Source organism: Pogoniulus pusillus, chromosome 13, assembly GCF_015220805.1.
Source record: "Pogoniulus pusillus isolate bPogPus1 chromosome 13, bPogPus1.pri, whole genome shotgun sequence".
In the NCBI taxonomy this organism is placed as follows: Eukaryota; Metazoa; Chordata; class Aves; order Piciformes; family Lybiidae; genus Pogoniulus; species Pogoniulus pusillus.
The window spans coordinates 9,198,429-9,206,451 of record NC_087276.1 but is presented as its reverse complement, the minus strand read 5'-3'; the positions used below and the strand labels follow the sequence as shown (position 1 = coordinate 9,206,451).

The following is an 8,023-nucleotide window of genomic DNA, read 5'->3' as shown; positions in this document are numbered from 1 at the left end:
TGTGCCCTGGGATAGAACAAGAGGCAATGGATGTAAACCACAGCACAGAAAGTTCCACCTCAACCCGAGGAAGAACTTCTTGACTGTAAGGGTCATGGAACATTGGAACAGGCTGCACAGGGAGGTTGTGGAGTCTCCTTCTCTGGAGCCTTTCCAGCCCTGCCTGGATGTGTTGCTGTGTGACCTGAGCTCTGGTCCTGCTCTGGCAGGGGAGTTGAACTCAATGATCTGTGGAGATCCCTTCCAACTCCTAACATTCTGTGATCCTGTGGACACACATCCCCCATATGGTTGTTTATATCCTCCTAGGGTGTGTATGAGGTCCTTGGAGAAGTATTTTCAGTTAAGAAATTCTAGCTTGGTGCTAAAGGAGTTTATCTCTGTTTTGAACTAGGAAACAGCTAACTTAGAGGACTGAATGGAGGCAAGCTCAAGAGCTCACACAGAAGAGAGGAACAAAGCACCAGCAAACAGTGCAAGAGACCCAGATAAATCCTTAGAGGACACTTTTTGAGAGGTAAGGGAGTTTTGTTTGTTTTCTTAAGATACTGGGTGATTTTTATGGGTGTAAGATTCAGTGACTTATTTAAATCAGCATCAAGTCCTCGCTGGGAAGTTTGTTATTTGGATGGTCATTTAATATTTATGAACAAGAACTGCCTGTAAATTAAGAGCTTAATCATCCAAGAAACTCCACCAGCAAATTCCTTCCCAACAGAAATGCAAGGAGATTCCTCAGCTGTTGCCCCAGGGTTGGCTTTTGCCTATCTTTAAAAAAGCAACACCCAAACAGAACCCAACTTACAAACCTCCTCACAAAGCAGTACATGGCAAATTAATTACAGAACACCCGAAAAGAGAGCTGCTAACCTAGAGGAAATGCTTAGGCAGAAAATAGTAGGAGTGGATCCTTTCCAGAGTGCTAACAGGTCCTGAGACTCAGGGTCATGCCACAGCAGCCCACGCTCAAACAAGCTTCAAAAGCCCTCCAAAAGACATCAAAATCTGCAGACATGTTGCAGTGAAGTGGATTCAGTAAATCATGCAGCACCCAAACCTTCAGGTACTTCTCTGTGGACAGCAAGAGCAGGAAACATTAGGTAGAGAGGCATGGATGCATTTATATTAACCTGGTGGTTGGAGGCTGCCTGGGGTCGAGTGGCCATGGAGTTACAGAGTGTTCAATATGTGGTTAAACCAGGAGGGGCATCGACAGAACCTCCACACTGGACTGCCAAAGGGCAGAGTTCGGCCTATTTTAAGGAACTAATCTGGAAAGTTCTTTGGGAAGCAGCCCTTAAAAAACAAAGGGGTCCAAGAAGGTTGGACCTACTTCAAGAACTCACTCCTGAAGGCTCAGGAGCAGCTGTGCTTTTGTACCGGCAGAGGAGCCGGCGAGGGAGGCAGCCAGGCTGGATGGGCAAGGAGCTGCTGAAGGAATTAAAGATAAAAATGAGGGTGAATCACCATTGGGAAAAAGGGGAGGTTTCCCAGGAAGAGTTCAAGGATGTGGCTAAGTCTTGTAGGAAAAATATTAGCGAGGTAAAAGCCCTTTTAGAACTTAGGCTGCCTCTGCTGGTAAGGAGAATAAAAAATGTTTCTCTAAGAATATTAATGGCAAGAGAAGGGGCAAGGACAACCTCCAGTCCTTGTTAGATGGAGAGGGGAACATAGTGACAAAGGATGAGGAAAAGGCAGAGGTGCTTAACATTTTCTTTGCCTCAATCTTCAATAGTGGGACAGGTTGTCTCCAGGACAACTGGACTCCTGAACTGGCAGATGGAGTCAAGGACCAGTATAATCCCCCTGTAATCCAGGAGGAAAGAGTAAGTGACCTGCTGGATCACTTGGGTCCTCAGAAGTCCATGGGACCAGATGGGATCCACCCTAGGGTGCTGAGAGAGCTAGCAGCTGAGATGGCCAAGCCACTCTCCATCATTTATCAACAGTCCTGGCTCACTGGAGAGGCCCCCAAAGACTGAAAGCTGGCCAACAAGAAAGGCTGAAAGGAGGAACTGGAAAACTACAGACCTGTGAGCCTGACCTCAGTGCCAGGCAAGGTCATGGAACAGGTCATCTTGAGTGCCATCACAAAGCACCTACAGGATGGCCAAGGGATCAGGCCCAGCCAGCATGGGTTTAGGAAGGGCAGGTCCTGTCTCACCAACCTGAGCTCCTTCTATGATCAGGTTACCCGCCTGGTGAATGTGGGGAAGGTTGTGAATGTAGTCTACCTAGACTTCAGCAAGGCCTTTGACACCGTTGGCCACAACAAACTCCTGGCAAAACTGGCAGCTCATGGCTTGGACAGATTCACTCTGATATGGATGAAGAACTGGCTGGAAGGCTGGGCCCAGAGAGTGGTGGTGAATGGTGCCACATCCAGCTGGCAGCTGTCACTAGTGATGTTCCCCAAGGATCAGTGCTGGGCCCAGTCCTGTTCAATATCTTTATTGATGATCTGGATAAGGGGATTGAGTCCAGCATCAGTAAGTTTGCAGATGGCACCAAGCTATGAGCAGATGTGGAGCTGTTGGAAGGTAGGAGAGCCCTGCAGAGGGATCTGGACAGGCTGGATGGGTGGGCAGAGGCCAATGGGATGAGATTTAACAAGGCCAAGTGCAGGGTTCTGCACTTTGGCCACAACAACCCCAAGCAGCACTACAGGGTGGGAACAGAGTAGCTGAGAGCAGCCAGGAAGAAAGGGACCTGGGGGTACTGATAGATAGTAAGCTGAAGATGAGCCAGCAGTGTGCCCAGGAGAGGCCAAGGAGCTGGGGGTGTGCAGCCTGGAGAGGAGGAGGCTCAGGGGAGGCCTCATTGCTGTCTGCAACTACCTGAAGGGAGGCTGTAGCCAGGTGGCGTTGGTCTCTTCTGCCACACAAGCAGCAACAGAACAAGGGGACACAGTCTCAGGTTGTGCCAGGGGAGGTCTAGGCTGGATGTTAGGAGGAAGTTGTTGGCAGAGAGAGTGATTGGCATTGGAATGGGCTGCCCAGGGATGTGGTGGAGTTGCCATCCCTGCAGGTGTTGAAGCAAAGCCTGGCTGAGGCACTTAGTGCCATGGTCTGGTTGATTGGCCAGGGCTGGGTGCTAGGTTGGACTGGATGATGTTGGAGGTCTCTTCCAACCTGGTTGACTCTATGATTCTATGCTTTCCCCTAGGTTTTATTTGGAATTATAGATCTCTGAATATAAGGGTATGGATGTTTTCCCAGATTTCCTATATGGTTGTTTTAACTTCTCTCAGGCTTCCTCACTTCATTTTGCCCAGACCAAAAGCAAGTCCCACACTCATAGTAATGTGTGGAACCAGTTCCTCAATTTAAAGCTTCTCAGCTGAGAGCAACAGTTTGCATGGCTCTGTTTTCTGTGAGTCTTGGATCCAGACCCCTTGATCACAGACAGGCAATCCAGGCCATCAACCAGAGCTTGCCTTCAGGTCAGAAACTCTATCTGTGGTCTGCAAGGAAGCCAGAGGTTGAAGCCAAGCCAGGGCACTGGGATGCCAGGGCTCTTCTAGCAGTTTCAAGAGCTGAAGTCAAGTCACAGCTACCAATTGTTGTCCAGGGAGGTTAGAGCTCTGGTTTGCTGGATTTCTGCTTCACTTGGAGCACAGTTTGGGTTGCATTGACCTGGTGGGGCAGCAAGCTACTTATCAACCCATGTGAGTTCACATCATATAAACAGATCACAAGGTAATATTGAGAGCCTTGAAGTGGCCTCACAACCACTTGGAGAACCTCTGATGACCTTCTGTGAGATCCCAAGAGCAGGATGAAGTTCAAGTGTCATCACCAGGTCCTCTGACTGTCCAGGGAAGTGGTGCTCAGGTGATTGTGATTGGGATAGTTGAGATAAGTAATTACTGCAGTTACACTTACATCTACATGCTGCAGTCCTAAGAAGCCACATTGTGTCTGCTGTAACTGAGAAAGTCACTGAAGACAAAGGCCAACTATAGCTGGCAGCTCCCAGGGCTGCTCCTTGAGCTGGCATAGCCTGTTCCTCTAGTTTGCAGAGTCAGGTAAATTTTCCTTCTGGCAGCCCCAGCTGACAGTCAGTGCACTGCCCTGCTGTTCCCCCCTTTTAAACTGTGAGTTAGCAGAGTCTTGCAGCCACAGGTGAGGTGAAGTTGGCTGATCTTCCCTGCTCCTTGACAGGACCAGACACATGATCACACAGCTGCGTTTCTTAGAGTGAAAGCTGAAATCTGCACTCTGCTAAGGAGAATATTAAAATGACATCAAAGGTGAAAGAAGAAATTTTCAGGGTGAAAACTCCAATTTCAATGAAATTATAGCAGTAGCCCTAGATAAATGTGAGGGTGGGTTGGCAGTGAGTTTGGAGGCAATCCATTTGCTGATTAAATTTGATTTTGTACCTATAGCCATGCTAAATCCCAATTATCCTTATTCAAGAAAAGCACCTGGATTAATCAGACCTGCCACATCCATCTTTTTCTAATGCCTCTTCCACATTTATCTGACTGGCTGTGATTCCTACAGAGGAAAAATTCACCAACTGATTTAAAACACTGATTAGTTTCACAGCCCTCATACTTCTAAGCTGCAGACAGGGAGAGTCAAAATCAGACCTCCCTGCTTTTTGCCCTTCCCTCTCAAACGGGGATGGGGAATGCACCTTTCAGCAGGGCTCCTGGGGGCATAGAGCCAGGTCTGGTGGCATGCCCAAGGTACAGGTCAGTGCTGAGGTTTTTGCCTCGTTCTAAAAGTGATACCACAGAAAGGAGATGCCCCCAATGCCACCCATTTTGATGTGAGTGAGAAAGTGAGGGAGCAGAGTGGGCTCCAGGTTGGGGATGAAGGCAGGAGTCTTTCCTGAGACGTAGGAGTATGCAAAACACCCAGTGTGATAAGTGACAGGCAAGAAACTGAGTGCTGCAGATAGAAACTGGGGGGCTTGGCTGGAAAACCTGAAGACTCTGTGGCCACTCAGTGAGACTTGGACAGACTGAGAGCTGGGCAGAGGGGGACCTGGTGAGGTTCAACAAGGATAAGTGCAGAGTGCTGCACCTGGGAAAGAAGAATAAACTGCAGCAGTACAGGTTGGGAGGCAATCTGCTGGAGAGCAGCCCTGTGGAGAAGGACCTGAGAGTGCTGGTGGATAACAAGTTCTGCATGGGACAGCAATGTGCCCTGATGGGCAAGAAAGCCAATGGGAGCCTGGGGGGCATTAGGAGTAGTGTGGCCAGCAGATGGAGGGAGGTTCTCCTTTCCCTTTACTCGACCCTGGTGAGACCTCACCTGGAATACTGCATTCAGTTTTGGGTTACTCAGTTCAGAAAGCACAGGGATTTGCTGGAGAGAGTCCAAGGGAGGGCTGCAAAGATGATGAAGGGGCTGGAGCACTGCCCTCTGAGGAGAGGCTGAGGGACCTGAGGATGTTTGATTTAGTGAAGAGAAGACTTAGAGAGGATCTGATCAATGTTTATAACTATCTGAGGGCTGGGGGTCAGGAAGGAAGGGACAGACTCTGTTCTGTTGTGCCCTGGGATAGAACAAGGGGCAGTGGATATAAACTACAGCACAGAAAGTTCCACCTCAACCCGAGGAAGAACTTCTTGACTGTAAGGGTCATGGAACATTGGAACAGGCTGCACAGGGAGGTTGTGGAGTCTCCTTCTCTGGAGCCTTTCCAGCCCTGCCTGGATGTGTTGCTGTGTGACCTGAGCTAGATTCTCTGGTCCTGCTCTGGCAGGGGAGTTGGACTCAATCTGTAGATTTCCCTTCCAATCACTGACATCCTGTGATTCTGTGAAACGTGGCACTGCAGGTGCCAGTGGTCAGGGATGCCCCTCCATGGGGAAGTTACTGCATAGGATAAGATGCAGTGAGAGGAGAAATTGTCAGGGACAGGGCTGTGCCTGAGCTGTATGTCCTGACAGTGGCAGTGTGGCTGGCAACTGGCTTATTTGACTGATTTGGACTTTATTAGTGCTCCCATCTCCTTCACATCACTAAGTCTATCATATCATCCAGCTCACATCCCATGATAACCTTCAGACAAAGGAGAAGAGGATGCTTTTTAATAAGGTATGTCAGAGGGATGCAGTTCTGGGCCTCCCTGCCAGTGGTAGCTGGGCTGAGAGAGGCAGGCTGAAGAAACACCCAGCTGAGCTCTCTAATTGTTCCTGGCCACTGACTGCCTCCAACAGCCTGTGGGTTCCCAGCCTATTCCTTGCTGGCTGAAATGCCTGCAGAAGGACAGATTTTGTCACCACTCAGACATCTGTCTTGAGCCAAAGGAAATTTTTCCTTTACAGTTTCCTTCAGCAAGTGAGATGTCATCAGCTCTGTGGGTGGACAAATGCATTGAACACCTGTCAAAATTCATAGTATCTTCAGAGATGCAGAGATGTTCCAGCTAGAAACGCTCTTATCATCAGCTAGTCTCAACTCCTTCCTATCACAAAGGCTGCAGAATCTCACCCAGGCACTTAGACAGTTTCCAAAGATAGGAGAAAAACAGAATCTAAAGGCAGAGTTCAAATATCAACAAACAGGGAGATTGTACTGAACATGCAGGCAACAGACAGGCAGAGGAGATTCTCTGTGGACTATATCAGGAGCAGTGTGGCCTGCAGGACAAGGGAGGTTATTTTTCTCCTGTGCTCAGCACTGGTCAGGCCATACCTTGAGTGCTCTGTCCAGTTCTGGGCTCCTCAATTCAAGAGAGATGTTGAGGTGCTGGAATGTGTACAGAGAAGGGCAGCAAAGCTGGTGAGGGGCCTGGAGCACAGCCCTGTGAGGAGAGGCTGAGGGAGCTGGGGGTGTGCAGCCTGCAGAAGAGGAGGCTCAGGGCAGACCTCATTGCTGCCTACAACTACCTGAAGGGAAGAGTCGCCGGTCCCTGGAGGTGTTAAGAAAAGACTTAGTGCCATGGTCTGGTTGATTGGACAGGGCTGGGTCCTGCTTGATTCTATGATTCTTATTGCTTGTTATTTTGTGCTTACCATTGGCTGACTTCCCTCATGATCAACTGGCAGTAATTGGAATTGTTTCAGTGTTCTAAGATGTGCCAACTGGTATCCTCTGGGAATACGAATGCTGTGTTCTACCTTTGGCATCCACAAACCTTTGAAACCTAGAATGGCTCAGGAATGGGATTAGGTGGTACATTTTGTGGTGTGTGACAAACCTACTCACCAGGAACCACACTGAGGACAGTCTGGATGCTTGCACGCATTCATTTGGCTGCAGATGAGATACTGGCCATGGGACAGCACGTGCTGAGGACATGTGTGAGTGGGTTTTCACACAGTCACAGAATTAACCAGGTTGGAAAAGACCTCTAGGATCATCAAGTCCAACCTACACCTTCTAATTAACTAAACCATGGCACTAAGTGCCTCGTTCAGCCTCCTTTTAAACACCTCCAGGGATGGTGACTCCACCACCTCCCTGGGCAGCCATTCCAATGCCAATCACTCTCTCTCCGAAGAACTTCTTCCTAACATCCAGCTTGAACCTGCCCTAGCACAGCTTGAGACTCTGTCCTCTTGTTCTGTCACTTCATGCTTGGGAGCAGAGACCAACCCCACCTGGCTACAGCCTCCCTTCAGGTAGTTGTAGACAGCAATGAGGTCACCCCTGAGCCTCCTCTTCTCCAGGCTGCACACCCCCAGCTCCCTTAGCCTCTCCTCACAGGGCTGTGCTCCTGCCCCTCACCAGCCTTGCTGCCCTTTTCTGGATACATTCAAGCACCTCAACACCTTTCTTAAATTGAGGGGCCCAGAACTGGACCCCACACTCAAGATGTGGCTGAGTACAGGGGCAGAAGAACTTCCCTGGTCCTGCTGACCACACTATTGTCGGTGCAATGGTCAGTTTGAAGAGTGACTCAGAGGAGGCCAACTTTGGTTTCTGCTCCATTTTTTGATCTTTGACACTGCAGTACCTTCCTCCTGTGGCTAAAGAACACAAGACTATGCACTTGCTTTAACAAACACTTCCAAGCTTCTCTTCTTCATGTGCAGAATGTCTTGCCCTCTGTATTCCCC

The 8,023-nt window shown here is 49.2% G+C and overlaps 1 long non-coding RNA gene across 1 annotated transcript in view; it reads left to right on the top strand.

Moving 5' to 3' along the window:
- The first annotated feature begins 400 nt into the window (after window positions 1–400).
- Window positions 401–8,023, top strand: part of LOC135180300 (uncharacterized) — a 29,206-nt gene continuing 21,583 nt past the window's right edge. Inside the window, exon 1 of the long non-coding RNA XR_010304374.1 lies at window positions 401–517. This is a non-coding gene — a long non-coding RNA (uncharacterized LOC135180300). The remainder of the gene's footprint in view (window positions 518–8,023) is intronic.